This window comes from Capsicum annuum, chromosome 7, assembly GCF_002878395.1.
Source record: "Capsicum annuum cultivar UCD-10X-F1 chromosome 7, UCD10Xv1.1, whole genome shotgun sequence".
In the NCBI taxonomy this organism is placed as follows: Eukaryota; Viridiplantae; Streptophyta; class Magnoliopsida; order Solanales; family Solanaceae; genus Capsicum; species Capsicum annuum.
In genome coordinates this window covers 114,554,268-114,577,358 of record NC_061117.1, presented here as the reverse complement: position 1 = coordinate 114,577,358, position 23,091 = coordinate 114,554,268, and positions in this window count along the sequence as shown.

Genomic DNA, 23,091 nt, shown 5'->3' with positions numbered 1-23,091 from the left:
TTCTTCATCTATTTTCTTGAGAGATAAAACCCTAAATGGTGAGAAATCTTAAAATCAGAGATTGTGGATGATTTGGGAGTGTATCTAACATTTGTTTACGTAATTATCTTCCAATTTGTGGTAAGATTTCACCCTTTTCATGGTAGAAATTTTTGTTTCTTGTTAAAAAATTCTTAAACCTTGGGGGCTTGATTTAGCCTCAAATTAGCTCAAATTCACCCATTTTTATGATAACGATTCGTTAAACATGTTAGAGCATTGAGTTGGTTTAAAAAATGTGATTTTCTATAAATAGGACCCACATGTGATTTCGATGTGATATTTGGACATAAAGCATAATAGTGAAATATAAGTATCCTTATTCTCATATTGATGAGTAGAATGTGATTTATATAGCTTGGCATCTTGCAGAATCTTCTCAGAAGGGAAAAATAATGATTTAGCAGATCTTGTGAGCTTTCTTTGGTGTCTAGGTAGGCTAGCTTTTATTCCTTGTTAGATTGAGCTAATTCGTAGTATGTTTATGATATTGTGTTAGATTTGGGATGGATTTTAGGTGTTGGTGTGCTATATTTTTACACTTTGGTTAGTTGGACCAATTTGGCTATTTTGGATACCGTTTTGGGCATAATTAGCCAAGTTAATCATACCTTAGGTGAAGTCGACCTTGTAGGCTTATGCTTAGGTCAAAACTTCTTTAGTTACTAAACAAATAAGAAGATTTTCTTGGTCACTTGATTTTAGGATAAAAGTTACCCGAATTGACAATACCTTATGCGGAATAGACTTTGTTGCTCTATATTAGGAGAAAGTGTTAACCTAGGGCTAGTTGTGACTTTTTTAACATCTAATAGTTGATTTAGATACCTTAGCATATTCTGGGGTAGATATTGCATCATAAATGATTTTGAGGATGTAGAATTTGGCTCTTTGACATACCTTAGGCCAAGACTTATGATAGTTATTGAAGACTTTTTTTATACGCTTGTGTACATCTAGAGAGATGGTTATTTTTGTGATATTCAGAGGCCATAGTATTTTTGGTTTTGAAAAAAAATTGGAAGTAATACTTAACAACTATGCGATAAATGAATTATCGGTTAACCTTATGTTGAGCTATATGTTTTTATTTTGGCTATTAATTAGGCAACCGAATATACTATTGAGCCCTTGATTATCATATTTGCTAAGCCATAAGTTATCCTATTTATTAAGACAATGAATGAGCTATTAATTATGCTAGCGATCATGCTCATCGATACATTAGCATTTACTCTTTTGTTCATGTTAGAGGACATGCTTATTGACTACATTGGTGATTAAGCCATTTATTATGCTATGAATAAGCTATAGATTATGCCATTGATTAGATATTGACCAAGCTAACGGTAAGCTATCTATTATGCTAATGATAAATCCATTAATTAGACTATTGATAAGTTATTACTTATTCTTGATAGTACATATTTATTATGTTAGAGGTCATGTTTAATGATTATGTTGGTGAATTATTATGGATTATGTTAACGAGCATGCTTATTGATTACATTAGAATTATGTTATCGATTGTGCCAAAGTTTGTGCTTATTTTCTATATTGGAAATTATGCTATTGGTCATGCTAGCACTCATGATTTTGAATATGATGGTTTATTATTTTAGTATATTATGGTCATGGGTATGCTATTAAGTACTCGATTGGTTATTCCATTGGCCATAATGATAATGATATTTATTATACATATGTCCGATAAGGATGGAGAAAGATTATGATGATACATATGCCCAAAAGGCTGGAGGATGATTATGATGATACATATGATCGGTAAGGCCATATGATGATTATGATGATACAAATGCCTGACTAGATAGGAGAATGATTATTATGATACATATGTCCAAAAAGGATGGAGGATAATTATGATGATACATATGCCCGCCAAGGCCAGAGGATGAATATGATGATACACATTCCAGGAAAGACCGCTAGATGATTATTATGATATTTATGAGGATATTATTGAATATCCATATCGGTTCATGTCTGGATATACGTATTATACCATAATGATATACTTATTATAATATAATGACATTGCTGGCATGAGATTGACATTCTAGCTAAGTTGAAATGAGGAAATGGTTATAGTGTAGTATGATATGAATAGACTCTACTGATATAATTATTAGTTGATAAATATTGGCTAGTTGATAACTACCTCCTAGTAGACAAATATTTGTTAGTCGATAAATAATAACTAGTTGATAAGTGGTGATTTGTCTCTATATGAACATTAGTTAATAAGTGATGTTTAGTTGAAAAAGGATGATTTATTGGTACATGAGGATTAGTGTTACATGTTGGTTAGTTGATAACTATTGGGGAACTAGAAAATGATGAATATGGACAATCGATGGTTATAGTGTGTCATGACTTGGATGGGTTATGGACAAACAATGGTTATAGTTTATACCTTCTAAGCTTATGGGGGCTTGCAATGGTTTATTTATTTTTCCACAATAATTGGCATATGAGAGCTAATTTTGTAGTTATGATTGCTTGTGTTGATGATTTATGTTACTATTCTATTATTCTAGTTTATTTACTTATTTATGCACAACAATGTTGGAGTTACTTCAGGTTTGTTTATACCTTGACTTAGTTATGTTATCTTGTATTTTATCATTCTTATATCATGATTTAGTTTAGTCGGCCGATGATGCCTACTGAGTACCTGTGGCTTTGTACTCATACAATAATTCTATACCTTTTTGGTGCAGATTCAGGTACTAGTTTTTGCCATTGATCGATGTTTGTACCATGTTGACATCCAAAGATAGAGTAAGCTCTTGGAGTCGAAGTCATCTATTTCATTCTATCTTTTTATTCTCAGTCTATTGTTTTGAGACATATGTATTGACTATTATAGATACTTGGATATTATTCTTATTACAACATGCTCTTACACTAGCTCTACTAGGTCATGGGATGGTATCTATGTTGACTATCTTTATCAATTTCAAATACCTTGTTATTTATAAGTTGTGTTGTTTATTTTTTCCTATGTTGGGCATTTTCTATCAAGTTAACCCATTATGTTTAACTCTGGGTTATGTTTTGGTTTACCTACTAGCAGTATAGAGTAGCTACCATTATGATTCATAAATTGGGTCATGACAAAATGGTATCAGAGCCTATGTTACACCGGTATTATTGGTACAAGAGAAAATGTCTAGTAGAGTCCTGCAGATTGGAATGATGATGTTTAGTTCCTATCTTTGGGAGGCTATAGGACATTATTAGGAGTAATTCACTTCTTTCATTTGTATCATTGTAAGAGTCTAAGTTGGTTTATAGAACATTCCCTTGACGTAACTGTTTTTGCAGATAGCTAGGGCACGTGCTATCACAACATGCGACTAGGGTTATGAGACCAAGCCTAGGGATCCGTCTCCTATTCTTAGATGACCCAGAGGTCATGGATAACCATTACATGTGTTCATATCTAGGGGCCATGATAAAGGTCCTACACCAGACCCAATTCTCGCTCTTGAGCCAAAGATTTTTTTGCCTCAACTAGCGGTGTGCTAGGGACCAGCCTAGGCTTCACTAGGTTTTATTTCTTCTTTAGTGCTTATAGGTTCCTTGGTTTATATTTTGGGGTTAGTTGGTAGTTCATCGTATGATGGTGCACAGTATACGGATCAAAGTGGTATGGAGGTGGGGGCGCATCCTATAACTGCGACTCCCAGAGTTGAGGTTCCTCCTATGTCAATGGTTGCTCAACCAATAGTTGCTCAGCTACTGGTTTCCCAATTTACTATGTCTGCAAAGTATCAAAAAATATTGGGTAGATTCTTGAGATTGGTTTTGCCTTTGTTTTCTAGTGCTCCGAACGATGATGCATATGAGTTTCTAATTGCTTATGATGATAGTCTCTATAATTTGGACCTAGAGGAGACTCGTGGTGTGGATTACACCATATTTTAGTTGGACTTGGTTGCTCAATATTGGTGGAGAGGTTACATAGATTCTAGACCGACTAGATCTTCTTCTTTGACATGGGCTTAATTTTTTGAGATGTTCATGGAGAAGTGCATGCCTTGAAGACTTATAGATCATTTAAGAGAATATTTATTTAGACTTGAGTAGGGATTCATGATTGTTTTAGAGTATGAGGCTCATTTTCAAGAGTTCTCTAGGAATACAACTTCTATTCTTGATACTGAGTATAAGAGAGTTTGTTGCTTTGTTATGGGGTTGAGATTTCCCCTTTCTATATCTACTCAGAGTTTGGTTTCTATGGGTAGGTTTTTTGCTAAGGTTTTTTTATCATGCTCAGCTTATGCAGGAGATACATTATGAGACTCGTAGGGGCAGCGATAAGAGGCTTAGACATCAGGGCAATTTCAGTATGAGCTGTAGTAGTTCCTAGTTCAGAGGTAGTTATTTACATTATAGATATCCTTCATTCTATCCTTCAGCCTCAGAGGTAGCCTAGTCGACCTGTTCAGACAGTGCTTCAGATACTAACATAGGTCAGTCTAGTGCTAGTGATTGCCTTGGTCAGGGCAATAGTTAGTCTTTCAGAGGTTTATCTTCTAGTAATTCTAGATGTTGCGGTTACTTTGGGTCAGTAGGATCTATTGGTTTTGGTTTAGCTCATGCAACATGTTATAATTATGGAGCCTATGGTCACTATTTTCTAGATTGTCCTAGTCATGGGGCGATGTTGCTTCAGCTTAAAGTGTTCCCCTTATTAAAATAGTTCATACCTCAGCTAGAGGTGGTTCTTAGGGTCATAGGGTGGTTTTCAGGGTAGTCGAGGAGGTTTTCAGGCAGGCAAGATAGGAGGTCAGTCAGGAGCCCAGCTAGGTGAAGAGCATGGAAAGTTATCTACAGTACCTTCTAGACCCAAAGCTGAGTTTTTAGACAATGCTATTGCAGATATGATTTTAGTATGCCATCAATGAACCCTTACTTTATTAGATCTGGGATCCACTTAGTCTTATATGTCTACTTATTATGCTCTATAATTAGAGTTATCTTGGGATTTATTATTTGTGCCCTTGTATGTATCAACTCCCGTGGGTGATTCTTTAGTAGTGGATCAAGTGTTCAGATTATGTGCTGTGACAGTTAGAGATGTTGATACTCATGTCAATCTTATTATTCTGCATATGGTGGATTTTGATGTGATTCTAGGCATAGACCAGTTATCCCACTATTATGCGGTCATGGATTATTCTACAAAGACCATTACCTTAGCCATGCCCGGTATACCTTCAGTTGTATGGCAGGGAGCGATTAGCCGAAAGTCGATGGGGATTATTTTTTATATTCATTCTAGGAGGCGTATCTCGAGAGTCTGCGAGTCTTATCTCACTTATATTTGTGATAGTCCATCGCTTGACTCTATTCCTGTAGTTTATAAGTTTCTTGATGTGTTACCTACTGACCTGCCTGGTATTCCTCCTTTTCTTGAGATTGAGTTTTCTATTGATCTTGGGCCTGGCACCCGACCTATTTCTATGGCACCTTACCACGCAGTTCTTGTCGAGCTTAAGGAGCTAAATTCTCAACTTTAGAATATTTTATGTAAGGATTTTATTAGACTGAGTGTGTCTCCTTGGGGATCTATTATGTTATTTATGAAGAAAACATATGGCTCCATGCATATGTGATTGATTATAAGAAGCTTAATTAGGTAACTGCAAAGAACCGTTAGCCTATGCCTCACATTGATGATTTATTTGACCAGTTTTCGGGAGAGGACCCGTTATGGTCACTATGAGTTCCTTATAATTTCTTTTGGGTTGACCAATGCCCTAACCACATTTATGGATTTGATGTACTGAGTGCTCAAATCTTATTTAGATTTCTTTGTGATTGTGTTCATCAATGACATCCTTGTATATTCAAGGAGTAGAGCGGAGCATGCATAGCATTTGAGGATTGTGCTCCAGACTTTGAGAGATCATTTGCTTTTTGCCAAGTTCTCTTAGTGTGAGTTTTATCTTAAGTTGGTGACATTCCTTGGACATGTGGTGTCTAAGGTCGGTATTATAGTAGATCCAACTAAGATTGAGAATGTTCCTGCTTGGGCTATACCTGTATCTCCAACTAAGGTTTGTAGCTTTATTGGTTTGGTCAGTTATTATAGACAATTTATCGAGGTTTTTGCTACTATTTCAGCACCTATGACCAGATTGACTAAAAAAGAGGATCCTTTTATGATTTGAAGTTGGCAGTTGTAGTTTTTGTGCTTAAGATTTAGAGGCATTATCTCTATGTTGTGCATTATGATATTTAACCAATCATCACATTCTTTAACGTTTTATGACCCAAAGGGAGCTTAATGCTAGAGAACATAGATAGATAGAGTTTCTTAAGGATTATGATATCTCTATCTTATATCATCTGGGTAAGGCAAATGTGGTAGTAGATGCCTTGAGTCAGAAGACAGTGAGTATGGGTAGCTTGGCTTGTATTTAGTTTCTCAGAGGCCGTTGGTATGGGATATTCAGTCCTTAGCCAACTTGATGGTTTACCTTGACATTTCAGACTATAGGAGAATTCTTGCTAGTGTAGAGGCGGGGTCTTCGCTTTTTGAGAAGATTTGAGATTGTTAGTTTAAGGATAGTAATCTTTGCTTCCTCTATGATCAAGTGTTAAAAAGTGGGTTTGACAAGATCACCATTGATTCTGAGGGCGTTTTAAAATTTGATAGCCGTAGTTGTGTTTCAATGATCGTTGACTTAATCCAGTTGATTCTGCATAAGGCTCATAACTCTAGATATTCTATTCATTCAGGCATAATAAATATGTATAGATATTTGAGAAAACATTATTGGTGGATGGGCATGAAGAGAGATGTGGAAAATTTTGTAGCTTATTGCTTATGTTATTAATAGTAAAGGTCATGCATCAATGTCTAGGTGGTTTGATTCACAGATTGCCCATTCTCGAGTGGAAATGGGAGTAGATTACCATGGATTTTGTTAGTGGTTTTCCTCGTACTTCCTGTGGTTTTTATGGAATTTGGATCATCGTGGATCGATTGAACTAGTTAGTGTAATTTATTCCTATTTAGATATCTTTCTGTGCTGAGAGGTTAGCCCACTTTTATATATGTGGGATAGTTTGTTTGGATGGTGTGCCCATATCTATTATTTTGGACCAAGGTTTCATGTTTACTTCTAGTTTTTAGAGAGCTTTTTAGGATGATTTGGGTACTTAAGTAGACCTTAGAACAACATTCCATCCTTAGAACGATGGCCAGTCCAAGTAGACTATTCTGGTGTTTTAGGATATGCTCCAAGCCTGTGTTATGGATTTTAGAGGTCAGTCTGAGGAGCACTTATCCTTGGTAGAGTTTGCTTATAACAATAGTTATTATTCGAGTATTGAGATAGTGCCTTTTGAGGCTTTGTATGGTAGGAGATGTCGTTCTCCGATTGGATAGCTTGAGACTTTCGAGATTCAGCCCCGTGGTACTGATTTGCTTCATGAGTCATTGGATAGAGTCAAGCTGATTCAAGACAGGTTAAGAGTAACTCAGAGTAGGCTAAGGGCCTATACAGACTGTAGACTCCATGCCTTGATATTTGGAGTTGGTAATTAAGTATTCCTCCGAGTGTCACCCATGAAGGGTGTGATGAGGTTCGGGAAGAAGTTCAAACTCAACCCTAGGTATATTAGACCTTTTAATATTCTTTGCATAGTTAGTGAGGTAGCTTATGAGTTAGATTTACCTCTAGATTTTGCTACTGTCCCTCTGGTTTTCAATGTTTCCATGTTGTAGTGATACATTCATAATCTGTCTTATGTTCTTACATAGGACTTAGTCCAGCTAGATGAGTTATTGACCTTGGTGGAAAAACCAGTTCTCATTTTGGCTAGTGATGTTAGGCTGTTACGCACTAAAGAAGTCCCTATAGTTAAGGTTTAATGGAGGCATCATCTAGTGGAGGAGGCCACTTTGGAAATTAGACCGAGATGCAGACCTAGTATCCTCACTTTTTCGAGACTTCAGGTACATCCTAATTCTTAACTTTTGCGAATGAAAGTTCCTTTAATAGTGGATATTGTAATGACCCTTCAGGTTTTTTTCAATAATTTTGCTTATTTTTGTCGTTAGAGCTTCTCTATTGCTGTCCCAAGTCATTTATGAATTGCTGGAATAGACAGTTTGGTTATGGGGTAGTTTGTTTGATTTTAAGAGCCAATTCCCTATTTTGATGTCTTTGCTAGTTCCAAATTTCCATCGAATAAAAACTGCAATCAAACGACCTTGAATGTAATTTCTTACTACTGCAGCAGCTTTAAAATATCTATTATCAGCCAAGTAGACCCTTGATTTGGGTCTCGAGGCACCCAAGCTTATTTTGATCTATTGGTCAGAAAGTTAAGAACTTGAAAATAGGTGTGGGACCCATATTTTGTTGAAACAACCTAGGATGGAAATTTGGTTTGTGCCACTATGTCTAAAATATCAAATTTGGTGTGGCTAGATTGCTTATTTGCATAGATAGGATTCTTGATGAATCCCGTGAGCTTGACAAAGAGTTAGATCTTGTGCATTGCAAGCCTGATGGTTTGAGCTGCAATCGCGGTTCATTGAGTAGGGCATTAAGTTCTGCGATCACGACTCATTTTTCCAGGCAAAATATATGGAGGTCGTGAACATCAAGTCGAGATATCGAGACCCGAGTACCTGGTATAGGTATAAATTTACCCTCTTTGCACAATTTTACCTATTCTTCATCCATTTTCTTGAGAGCTAAAACTCTAAATTGTGAGATAACTTAAAGTTAGAGCTTATAGGTGATTTGGAGCTTGTCCAACACTTATTTATGTGATTATTTTTCCAATTTGTGGTAAGATTTTACCTTTTTCATGGAAGAAAATTTCCATTTCTTATTCAAATATCTCAAAACCTTGGGGCTTGATTTTAGCCCCAAATTAGCTCAAAATTCACTCATTTTGAGGGTAATGATTCCTTAAGCATGTGAGAACATTGAGTTGGGTTTGAAAATGTGATTTTCCAAAATAGGACCCACATGGGATTTCAATGTGATTTTCGGACCTAAAGTACAATAGTGAAATATAAGTATCCTTACTCTTGTATTGATGAGTAGAATGTGATTTTGATAGCTTGGCATCTTGCAGAATCTTCTCAGAAGGGAAAAATAGTGATTTACCTGATTTTGTGAGCTTTCTTGGCATCCAGGTAGACTAAGTTTTACCCCTTGTTAGATTGAGCTAATTCATAGTATGTTTATGATACTGTGCTAGATTTCGGATGGGATTTAGGTTTTGGAATGCTATATTATAATACTTTAGTTAGTTGGAACCATTAGTCTATTTATGATACCATTTTGGGCATAATTAACCTAGTTAATTAATCCTTAGGTGTGGTCAACCTTGTAGGATTATGCTTAGGTCGGAAATGCTTTAGTTACTAAACTAATATGAATATTTCCTTGGTCACTTAATTTTAGAATGAAATTTACCCTAATTGCCAATACCTAAGGTGGAATAGACTTAGTTTCTCTATATTAGGAGGAATTTCTATCCTAGGGCTAATTGGGGCTTGTTCAACATATAATAGTGGATTTAGATACCTTAGGCAAGTCCGGGGTAGATATTGCTTACTAAATGATTTTGAGGATTTAGTAGTAGGCTCTTCGACCCACCTTAGGACAAGACTTATGATAGTTATTGAAGACCCCTTTGATACGCTTGTGTACATCTAGGTAGGTGGTTATTTTGGTGATATTTGGACGCCTTGGTATTATTGGTTATGATAAATGATGTTTGATGTAATGCTTAACGACTATGCTATAAATGAATTATTGGTTAAGCTTATGTTGAGCTATTAAATATGTTATTGTTTTGGATATTGATTTGGCTATCCAATATACTTTTAAATAAGCCTTTGGTTATCATATTGGCTAAGTCATAAATTATGCTATTGATTGAGCCAACGAATGAGCTATTAACTACACTAGTGATCATGTTCTTTGATAAATTAGCAGTTATGCTCTTATTCATGCTTGAGGCCATGCTTATTGACTACATTGATGATTAAACCATTTTTTATGCTGTGAATAAGCGATAGATTATACCATGAATTAGATATTGAACAAGTTCACACTAAGCTATCTATTATGCTAATGATAAGCCATTAATTAGGTTATTGATAAGTTATTTCATATGCTTGATAGTGCCATTAATTGTGCTATTAATTATGCAAATAATCGTGCCTATTCACTTATTGTAAATCATGCTATTAGTTATGCTAGCAATCACGATTTTGATTATGATTATTGATAATGTTGACATATTATGTTCATGGTTAGACTTTTAAGTACTCTATTAATTATGCTATTAGCCATATTAATGATGATAATGATTATACATACGCCTGGCAAGGCCAAAAAATAATTATGGTGATACATATACCCAACAAGGCTGGAGGATGATTATGATTATACATATGCCCGACAAGCTCAGAGGATGATTATGATGATATATGTTCCTGGTAAGATCCAAAGATGATTATGATGATATTTATGAGGATCTTATTGAATATCTATACCGTTTAGAGTTCGGCTATACGTATTATACTATGATGATATACTTATTATGATATGATGACATTGGGGTGTGAAATTGACAATCTAGATAAGTTAAAAATATGGAAATAGTTATAATGTAGTATGATATGAATAAACTCTAGAGATATAATGATTTGTTGATAAATATTGACTAGCTGACAGATATTGGTTATTTGTTAAATAATGACTAGTTTATAAGTGATGATTAGCCGCTATATGAAGATTAGTTAATAAGTGATGTTTAGTTGATAAGGATGATTAATTGGTACATGAGGATCTGTGTTACATGATGGTTAGTTAATAAGTGTTGACTAATTGAAAAATGATGAATATGGACAATTGATGGTTATAGTTTCATGACTTGGATGAATTCTAATTGGATTATGAGAGTTGATAAATAATGGTGGTGGGTTACTTTATCTTGTTTGTACCTTCCAGGCTTATGGGGGCTTACGATGGGTTATTTACTTTTCCGTACTAATTAGCGTATGAGAGCCAATTGTTTAGTTATAATTTGTTGTGTTGATGCTTTATGTTACGTTATGCTATTCTTGTGGTGTATTTACTCATTTATGCACTGCGATGTTGGAGTTACTTTAGGTTTGTCTATACCTTGCCTTAGTTATGTTATCTTGCATTTTATCATTCTTATATCATAATTTAGCTCTGTCAGATGATGATATCTACTGAGTACCCAAGGTTTTGGTACTCATACTGCACTTTTGTACCTTTTTGGTAAAGATTTGAGTACTAGTTATCATCGCTAACTGACGCTCATGTTGTGTTGATATCCAGTAATAGGGTGAGCTCTTAGAGCCGAAGTCGCCTATTTCCTTTTATCTTTACAAGTTGAGTATTTTTTTAGCAGATGTATTGAGTGTTCTAGATACTTAGGTATTATTATTATTATTACTAAATGCTCTTGTAATGGCTCTACCAGGTCATGGGATGGTATATATGTTGACTATCTTTATCTGTTTCAAATATCTTGTTATTTATAAGTTGTCTTATTTATTTTTTTTCCTATGTTGGATATTTTCCACCAAGTTAACACATTATGTTTAACTCCGACTAACGGTTTGGCTTAACTACTGGCGGGATAGAGTAGGTGCCATCATGACTCATAAATTGGGTCGTGACACATTGCATATCTTTTGTGGTATCAAACTATTTGGACTATTTCTGTGCAAGTATATTTATTTAATAGTATTATTTGGTTCATATTGTAGTCTATTAATCTGGTATGTCAATAATGCCTACTGACTATAAGTGGACCATATTAACTTTTACTTTTTTGTACCCTTTTGATACAGATCCTAATTTGGGTGGTACTCACACTTAGAGATCTTTTTAGGCACCATATCAGAGTTTTGGTTAGCTTCAACCTTCGAAGACCACCCCGACTTCATTTATTCTTTTATTTTTTAACTATGTTATATTTTCGGACCTGGTTGTTTTTATGTACTTGATAGTTGGATTGTAGATATAGCTCTTGTGTAATCATGATAACTGAGTCTTAGGATGGTTTTATCTATATTTAGTTTACCTTTCTATTTACTATATTGTTGGATCCTTATTATTGTTTTATTTTCCTCGTGTGGAATTCACCACTTGACTACTATTTATTTTTCATCAAATTTTAGAGTTAGGCTTACCAACCATGGTTGGGTGGGGTAAGTTCCATCTTGACCTTGGGATTTTGGGTTATAACTGGATGGCATTAGTCCTAGGTTCACCATTCTTACTAGTATAAGAGCAAAGATCTATTATAGTTTTGTGGATCAGTATGTTGATGTCTATATCTATCTCTCGGAGGCTATAGAAAATTCTTTGGAATAAGTTATTATTTGATTCTATATCATGTGTATTAGTCACTCTTGGAATTCTAAGGTTTGCATGTAATACTCCTAGTTTTCATGTTCTAAACCTCTCAAGGGGATTAGCCATTTGATTAGCTTCCTAACGCCCTAAGTCTTGACTATATGCAGCATCGTGGCAAAAAGTAATGGAAATTTTCCTCCAATAGTTTGGCAGCTTCTAGTGATCATGACTCACTTGAAGACCAATAACCATAACTTATAAGTTGTTACAAGGGGTCGTAGTCACAAAAATAAGGGTGCCAAGTTTCGTCCCAGTGACCATGACTCCACGATTCATAATCAGACAGTACGAGTCATTGGGAAGGACTCGGAGTCTTACAGTGTAAAACCAATAATCCTTTCAAGTGGTTACGAGTTCAGCATTCAACTGTAGTCAGTCCTTATGAGTTGTTTTGTGGACCCTTATGCAGAATAGTATATGAACCTAGGATCCCAGGATCCCTGGTTATAACTCAGACCACGACTCGTAACCAATCATAGCGAGTCGTGAGGTTAGTCATAATGACTAGGAGCGGATCTTCTTGCACATTTTTCCAAGGACTTTTATGTTTTTTTCCACTCTTTGAAAAGCCAAACCAATGTTGTTTTGGCTTCCCTAGGGGTGGTATAAAAGACCCAAAAGCCTCAAATTCACCAGTTAATCATATTTCACCCAAAAGAGATCAAAAGGGTGAGTTTCCCATGTTCCTTAATTAGACTAAGGTTTCTCAAGAGCAAGGTCAATTCCAAGAAATTTCTTAAGGCTCTTACTACTAAGTATGTGAGATATTCATCAATGCGTCCCTTCCATCCATTGAATCCCAAGAACCCTCTTTATCTTCAAGTGTAAAACTCTTTCCCTTTTTATGTTGTTCCAAGTTATTTAAAAATTTAATGAACCTTGTCTCAATTATTTTGATTATGAACCATAAAAATATACTCCCTCATCAGAATTTGTGTTTCCATATGTTTGATAATGCACATGTCTACATAATGATAAGTTATTGCAATATTGAATGTAATTCATGATTTCCCACACCATGGCTAGTTCCATAATTACCATGATCAGTTTTAATTACTCAGCGCTGGTGGGTCGTGAACACCGGGTACTTATATATTCATGCATGTTTCAGATTTTCAAGTCACAAGTCATTTAGATTATGATTGCATCACTATATTTAGATTATGATATTTATGTTGAGCATTTATAAATTTTAAATCATGTAAAACTTTTATCAGTATGAGTGTCAGTTCAGTTGGGAGTAGGACTTAGCACCAAGAGATCCTAGGGATGAAGGTTCACCCACTAGTAGAGGACTGAGCGCTTTAGTAGAAGTCCCTGAGTTTCAAAACTACGTTACCAGCAAAGGTTATGAGAGGTCACCCACTAGTTGAGGACTAACACTCTACTAGGGATCATCCGCTAGTAGAGGACTGACACCCTAGTCCTTAGGGATACCAATTTATTGGATCCATAGAGACAGTGTTGGTACCCATTGCAAGGTACTAACACCTTTCCAACTGGGGTACAGACTGGAACCCAACTATCTCAGATTGTGGCACGTTGGTTATATGTTAACTCCCACAGTTTTAGTTTAGTATTCGAATTATATCAGTTCAGGTTGCATGACCAAGTGTCCATATATCAGTTATTTAGATCATTTCAGTACATGTTTGTGCTTGGTCATGTATTCATTTTATGTGTTCATAAATTCATGCTATATACCTATATGTATATCAGCTATACTTATCTCGCATATTAGTACATTCAAAGTACTGATTGCATACTTTCTTTTGCGCTATGTTGTCTTATAACATAGGTTCGGATGCTCAGTTCCCAAATCTCATATAATCCGTTTTTGTATCACTCAACTATAGAATTGGTTAGTCCTCATCAGTCGAGGACTAGTTATATTATCTATCATGCATTCCAGTATTTCAATTCATGTTATTTTAGTAGTCAGAGTTAGTTGGGGACTTGTCCCAACAACTCATCATGTTTATAGGCTTTCAGATAGTCAGGCAGTTGTTATGTTTTTCAGCTATCTGTTTCAAACCCCGATGTTATGGATTTTATTATTCAGACATTTTATTAAATGACTTTCACAAAGTATTTAGTACCTTCCTTTTAGTATTTACAACCTGTGCCAGTTCATGGGTTAGCTTGGGTTCTCTTGTGGCTTTAAGCACTTTTTTATGACTAGGGGTAGTCTCGGGTCATGACATACTTGGTATAAGAGTACAAGGTTTATGACACGACCCAAAGCAAGGCCTAGTCCTGTCGGGCATCACAAGTCCAACCAAGACTGGAGACCACCCCTAATACCCAACCATAACCACCCTGCAACCTATATCGTATTAATTTTGAACATATAACAAGATAAAACAATAATATTTCGAAGGCATTTAACAAAGTGTATAATCATAATCCAAAAAATTCAATCAACTATCCAACTGGTGGCAACCCCAGTACCAAAACCAATACCAAAGTTGACACCAATATCGACACCTCTCATATCCATATTGTATGACAAAGCGACTAGCCAGAATCAAGTAACATCTGGTTTGTACATTCCCTCGACCATAGCCAAAACCAAAATTCAAGAAACAAAAATAATGAAAAGAATTCCATAGCATAAAATTGAGTATTTCGGAGTATGAAAGCTCGCCACTTCAATCAGACTGAAAGTTGTCCCCAAATCCAAGTCACTGAGCTGGAGGAATGGTAGTATGGCCAGTTCCTATGTCGCATGGGGATACAACGCCCGAAGACGGTTAGCGGAGTGAACGCTAGCATTTACTCAGGGATAGAGTTAACATAATGTCATTAATCAAAACCAAATCAAATAACCATATGAAGTCACACATATACATATATATTGTACTGGGAAAAGGAACCGGGTTTAGCATGCATTTAAAACCTAAACCTAGGATGAGTAACTTTACCGTCCAAAGACCACCCATGGGCTATATGGGTTCATCTCCCCCTGATGAAAGGGCCCCAGTGTGTGTTAGCCGTACGACCGAAGAAAAAGAACTTAAGATGACTTGTACATAACCCAAAATATAAATTTTGTCGGCATGCACATGGTCACCAAGACCACTTCACATCGGCACATGTGAGTTTCCAATATCAGTCCCCCCAAGGCCCCCACCTTCCACAGCTTTGATACTCAACCTTCTTTAAGTGTATATTAAAACCATTTACACATTCCAACCATTTACCAAGGACCATTTTAATTAGGCAATAACCATTGGTATCGTCATACCAAAATTATAGCTTGCAAGTCTATCGTTAAATGCCATAAGAAAACCATTAAACCAAGTTGACACCAAATTTTCCAATTAAGCCAAAACAATGGACACCAAGGCCTATACAAACCATTTAAAACCAACCAAAAAAATTTAAGTTCCATTTCCTTTTATGTAATGCAAATATTCAAAGAATAGTCATACTATGTGACAAAATCATTCTCATAGGCATTTTATCAAACAAGTTGAGGGAACATAAGTTTCAAAACCATAACCAAGCAATTTGACGGAAATCCAATGTACCCCTAATCCATTTACCATAACCATTCATTCCAAAAGGTTAAAATCATATTAGCAAAATGAAAGAGACATCATTAAACCATGAGAACATTATTCAACCATGAACATCCAAAATGACCAACCATTAATCCAAACAATAAAAATACCATGGAATTCATATATTAAAACACATTCACTTTGTAAAATAATGATGAGAGAGGGGTAACATACCTTATACACCAAGGAACACAAATACAATCACTTTTGTAAGCCCCTAATTGCTTTTTTCGAAGAACCCTAGCTTCTTGCTTGAATAGAGTGTTTGAGAGAGATTTTAAGGGTGTTTGATTGAGATTAATAGGCTAATGAAGTTCCAAAAGGTGTTTTATGTTGTGGTATCAAAGGGAGTTACAAAAGGGAAATGTTCAGAATGCCCCTAACTTAAAATTGTAAAAATACGACAAGTGGTTACTAGTTGACCCCATGACTCATGACCACATCATACGTCTCATACCATGGAGACTTCACCAAGAAAACGAGTTGGACACCCATACACTATCCACCATACGAAACCCTAACCCCCACTCTTGAATAGACCATGCAACAGGTATGGTCCAGTCATACCCAAGACAGGAACAATGGGATTGACACTTAACAATATACGACTCAACCTTACCAGTCGTACCCTATCCTCACATCTCTTAGTGTGCCACTCATACTCAGAGCCAAGTTAAGTCACTAAGTTACTAATTTGATTAAAGGACCAGTCAAATAAACTATCACCATACCTAATGACCCGTACCACAAAACTGTAACCACAGTAGAAACCCAACCACTATTCACTGAACACCTTACGAGTTGGGATACCAGACCCGTACCTTCACTATACGACTTGTATGGTGAGTCATTACAAAGACAGCGAGTCCAAAACTTAGGAAATTTCAAAGGGAAAAAACCCAAGGTGTTTCAATTCTTCCCTGCTTTGATCGTTCGTCCTCGAATGATGGAACAAGATAGTCCAACCATGATTTGGACACCACATGCCTCTACTCTTACCATTAACTAACTTATAAAACAAAGATACCAAGGAAATCAATCTTTCATTAAAAAAAGTCAGAAAATAAAGATAGTAAGATCAACACATACGTTACATACGATCTTCTGAAGTAGAAAACAAAGATGGATACTTTGAATTCATATCCTATTCAGCTTCCCATGTAGCCTCTTCCACCTTATGGTTCCTCTATAGAACCTTTTCTGAAGCTATATGATTGGTCCACAACCAATGAACCTGCCGATCAAGATCTCCATAGGGACCTTCTCATAAGATAGGAAATCCAAAATACCAATATCCTTGATAGCACAATCTGTGATGGATCACCCACAACTTCCTCAACATAGATACATGGAACACTAGATGAATGGAGCTTATACTAGAAGGCAACTCCAACTCATACGTAATATTGCCAACTTTTCTTAAAGCCAAATATGGACCAACATACTGAGGACTGAGCTTCCACTTCTTCCTATACCACATCACTCCTTTTATAAAAGACACCTTTAAGAACACCTTATCCCTAACCTCAAACTCTAACTTCTTATGCCTCATATCTGCATATGAGTTTTTGCGAATTTGGGCAGCCTTAAGCCTATCTCGAATCACCTTCACCTTATCCATAGCTTGGTGAACCAAATACAAACCAAAAAACTCTGCCTCGCCAACCTTGATCCACCCGATAAGATATCTACACCTCCTACCATACAACACCTCAAATAGAGTCATTCCAATGTTAAAGTGGTAGCTATTGTTATATGCAAACTCTATAAGGGGCCGATGCTCAACCCAACTACCACCATAGTCAATTACTCAAGCTTTAAGCATATCTTCCAAAGTTTAAATAGTCCTTTTTTCTTGTCCATCCTACTGCGAATGAAAAGCAGTACTAAGACTCACCTTGGTCCCCAAATCTTTCTAAACCAACTGCCAAAAGTGTGATGAAAACTATGAGCCACGATCTGTGATGGTAGAAATTGGTACTCTATGTAACTTCTCAATCTCATGGGGATACAACCTCGGATAATACTCAGCCAAGAAATTTGTTCGCACTGGTAAGAAATAAGAAGACTTAGTCATCCTATCTATGATGACCCAAATCAAGATAGAGAAAGACCGGTAATGAAATACACATTGATCACCTCCCATTTCAAAACAAGTAACTCAATTTGCTAATATAATCCTTTGGGCCTCATGTTCTCAACCTTCACTTATTGGTACACCATGAACTTAGCCACAAAACTAGTCATATCCTTCTTCATATTGTTCCACTAATATATCTCCTTAAGGTTATGATACATTTTCTTTGAACCAGGATGAATAGCATAGTCGGGATCATGCTCCTAAGCCAAGATCCTCTCTCGCAAACCATCCATATCAGGAACACATAACCTCCCTTGGTACCATAAGGTGCCATCACTACTAATCTCAAAGGCCATCACCTTCTTACCACCTATATTACCTCTGATCCTTGTCAAGCCATGATCTAACACTTGTTTCTCCTTTACTTCAGCAACAAAAGACAACTACGCCACCTCCTTTACAATAACACCACCATCCTTAGAGTGTAAGAGACCAACTCTAAGATTAAAGATACGGTGAATATCTTTGATCAACTCCTGCTTTTCTTTATCCATATGAGCCAGACTTTCTATAGATAACTAGCTAAGATCATCAACACCCACATTAGCTTTATCAGATGGAAGTGATATGTGATCAGATACTAACACACTTAACGCTTTTAACTGAGAATAATTGTGAAGCTTTAAGTAACTTTTGTCGTGATTCAAGGGAAATTCAAGGAAATAGAAGCAAAAGAGCTGAAAACTAATGCAAAAAAATTAGAAGTGTGGCTGATGACATTCATGATAAGTCGTCAGCCCTATGATAAGTTATCATAAATCCCATCAGGTGTTGTAGTGTTAGAAAGATTAAATTAAAACTGTGATGACATTTATGATATGGCATCACAACTTTGATAAGGCGTCAGAGTTGCCGTCAAGTATAGGCAGAAAATTAAATTTTGAATGAAGAAGTGACGACATTTCTGATATATCATCACATATCTAATAAATCATCAAGCTTTGTCATCAGTTAAAGCAGAAGATGCCAAGAATACTAGACGACCTGACGACATTCCTGATAACTCATCAGGACCCTGACACACCATCACAAATGTCGTCACCTATTTTGAAGGATTTTCTGAACATTGTGATTTTATTTCCTTATTTAGGATTAACTATACAAAGCATTGTTTAGGTTTTTTCTAGAGGTTGGCACTTGAGTTTTAATAGATGTATTTTGATATTTTCTCTCTCGAGTTTCTTGGCTTGAAAAAGCAAATACTTTGGAGATATTATTATCAGAATATTGGGATTTTTCCTTTATGATCTAATCTGCGATTCACTAGTTATTTATCTCTGTAAGTTTATCTTTTAAATCAAGAATTCAATTATGTGTTTCGTTCATTACATCATGAGTGGCTAAAATCCATTAACTTAAGTTATGGTATCTAGGGTTAGGTCTTGATGAGGTGTTAAGTATTCCAGATTCAAAAGTTGGTAGGATTTCTTGATAATTCTAAAGTTTTAATTAATGTCTATTGGTTGCAAACAGTAGACACACCCTCTTTGATTTGCTTGATAAAGAAATCAAATATAGTAGGAAGTGAATTATGAACAGGAACTCAGAAATACTCTGTTTAATAATCAGTATTGTAACAAAGTTGGTTAACCTGAGGTAAAATCTGGGCAGTAAATAGAAATTCCCTAAGTCCTAGAGGATTAGGGAATTAAATTCTTAAGTAGGTTGAGAGACATTTAAGCATAACATCAATAAAGATAGCTTGTTATCCTACCCACCATGAGAATCTTGAACCACTTTAAGCATCTGTCATGTATCGGAAGCCCCAGTGAACATAATTTTGGTTATTTTATAAACTCTTGATTACAAACACTGAAACTAAAGTGACCAACAATTATTTGTTGATCATCAAAAACCCTCATTTTTTGTTTTTGTATCATTTCTTTAAATTTAACTTGTAGCTTTAGTTTCAAACTAGCTTAATTGTCACTCACATTGTTCCCTGTGGATTCGACCCCGACTTTAAAGTTGGGAATATATTGAAGACAACCACCTTGCACTAAATTGAAATGTAAGTTGAGCATTATAAAAAATGGCACCGTTGCCGAAGAACAATTTGGCATATTGAGTTGGTTTAGAATTTTAGCATACTTGCTTGAATTTAAACTTGTAAATATTTGTTTTTAGTTTTCTTTTATTTTTGGTGTTTGGTAGATTTTTATTTTAGGTTACTTATTACTATGGTGTCTTGGAATGAACATGATCTTGGTTGTTGGAAATCGTATCTTGATAATCCATGTCCATATTGTGATGGACCTCACTTTTGGGAAGATTGTAGATATGCTCTCCGAAGAGAGATATGTGCACCATCTACATCCTACTGGGAGTATATTGTTCTTTATGTGGTGGTCAAGATGGACATTAGAGTGATTGCCTAAATTCCCCCTCCCCTTGGTATGCTAACCCAAATTCTAATTCTTCTTATGATTTTTATAGGTCTTATGGTCAAGAATAGGAAGAATGAAGCACTAGAAAGAGTGGCATTGAAGCTATGCTTCAAATAGTGTTGGATTGTGTAGACACAATGAATGATATCATACGTGATATACATCAAGACATAAGGGAAAATAACAAGGAAAGAAGAATGATAGAGGATATGGATATATAGGTCAAGCATTCAAAGCACTTTTCCACATTATGTTTAGATGATATCTTATTTATGGAATCATTTAACATAATGGACGAGTGTGAATATGAGGAAAAAGAACCTATATCGATATTGTGCTTGATGTTGAGCAACCCTCGATGATTTTCCAACCAACCAAACCAACCATGAGGGATGATGCCAAGATTGAGAAAACGGTGCTAGAGGCAAAAAAAGAAACCAAGAAAATCTCTTCTAAAGACTCTAGCCCAATTCGGGGTGAGAATGCCCAGAAGGATGCAACTCTGAAATTAAGGAGAAGATCTCATTCAAACCATTTTTCAACATTGTGCTTGATGGATGAGATAGAAGTCCACCTACCCAATAAATTGAGGTATTTTGAGGATGAGGAACATAATCCTTATATTTTGGAGTTTGGGCATTCAAAAAGAGCAAAATGAAAACCCCCATTGGAAGGCCAGTAAAGAAAAATTCAATGTGCATCAAGTGGATTATTGATAATCTCATCAATTCCAAATGACCCTATTCGGAAATTTGATATAAAGTTGGGTAAGATATTCAAGTCATCAAAGTGGCGAGATAAAAGAAGTGTCATTGTATCCGTATGTTTGCCCAATGCACCTCGAAGATATATTGATCAAAATTTGGGTCGACATTTCAAATTCTCTAAGTAGAGACATAAATAATTATCAACAAGGTATCTTGATAAAGTCTAAGTAGTCAAGATAATTAAGTCGTGCAGCGACACTAAAGTAGGCATTTCTTGGGAGGCAACCCAAGGTATTTTCTTGTTTGTATTAGTATTATATGATTGACATCAGATCTTTGCACCCGTGGTGCCATAGATATATTTCTAACTCTCTTGTTTTGGTTTGATGCATTGGGGACATTGCACGATTTTAAGTTAAGGGTGGGGCTACTTGTGGGTGTTGATGGCCTCTGTAGTTGTTGTTGTCGTACCTCTTTTCCCCGGAGTCTTGTTTCTAGTAGAGCCGACATGTTCAGGCTTATTGTGTTTTTTTGTGATGTGTTATGGTTAACTGGGGGGGGGGGGGGGGGAAATAGGTATCTAGGATAGTTGACATATTTTTGTTGATTTTTTATGGAATGATGAATACCTCTCCAATTGTCAATCCGGTAGTTGTGTGATGTGCATCTATAAGTGACTATTGTGAATTTTTTATGGCATTAGTACTAGGGACATGATAATCACTACTAACAATTGCATGAACTGAATGGGTAGTAGCTTGTGATGTACCTTTGTGCCATATGTGTGTGAGATACTATCTAGTTTTCGTTGTGTGTTAAATCCAGAACTTGCCCAGTTGGTCTTTCCTTGGTTGTAGGATAATGGTAGGAAAGGATCATAGGCCATTGTTTATATTAGACCACTTTTAGCCTAAATGACCTTCCATGAGTGAATAATATCCCTTGATCCTGATTTTGAGCCTGACTGACTATTTTTTTATTATACCTATCACCTTCCCATTTGTATCACAATGGACCTATTTTAGCTCTGGTCCTCCTTGGACATTGTGCACTTTGACTAAAGTAAATTGCCTAAGTTGAGGGTGACTACCATAGGGGTGCGTGACATAAAATGAGTATAAAGAAAGATAGAATGAAAGAAAAGAATAAAAAGCTGGGAGCGGTGGAAAAAGAATATGAAAAGAAAAGTTGTGAAAAAAAAAATGATTGTCAAAAATACTGCACCCATCTGGAGTATGTATGATCAAGAAAGGAGAGAATTAAGTAAAGATTGATAAGTGAGACCCCAAAAATAGTGTAGTGCCAAGGAGGCTTAGTCAATTTAAATATCCTTGCATGTCATACCAACCCCAAGCCTACGTTACAAAGCCAAAGAAAAGACCTATAGTGATCCTAACTTAACTGTATGAAAACTTAGACAATGAAAATAAGGTCAAGCCTATGGTATTTGACATGCATTTATTGGAATTTCTTTCTGAGAGTGAGTGTCTCTTGACCATCCCTGCATTTACATGCTTGATTTCATGTATGAGTGAGGAAGGACTTCATTGTTGTAAGGGCACATCGGTTGCATTGCTAGCTCCCTACTTGTTTGGGTAGTGTAATTTGAACATATGTATAGTTATTGTTGCTAAGTTGATGCCATACCTTGATTCCTTTCTGTCACATTGTTGATCTTCATGGATATACATAGCTGGATTTAATGTGATTGAAAATATAGAAAGTAATGTGTTTTGAACTAAAATTTATGATCAACTGTCATAGGTATCTTATATGTCTCTTGGTTAA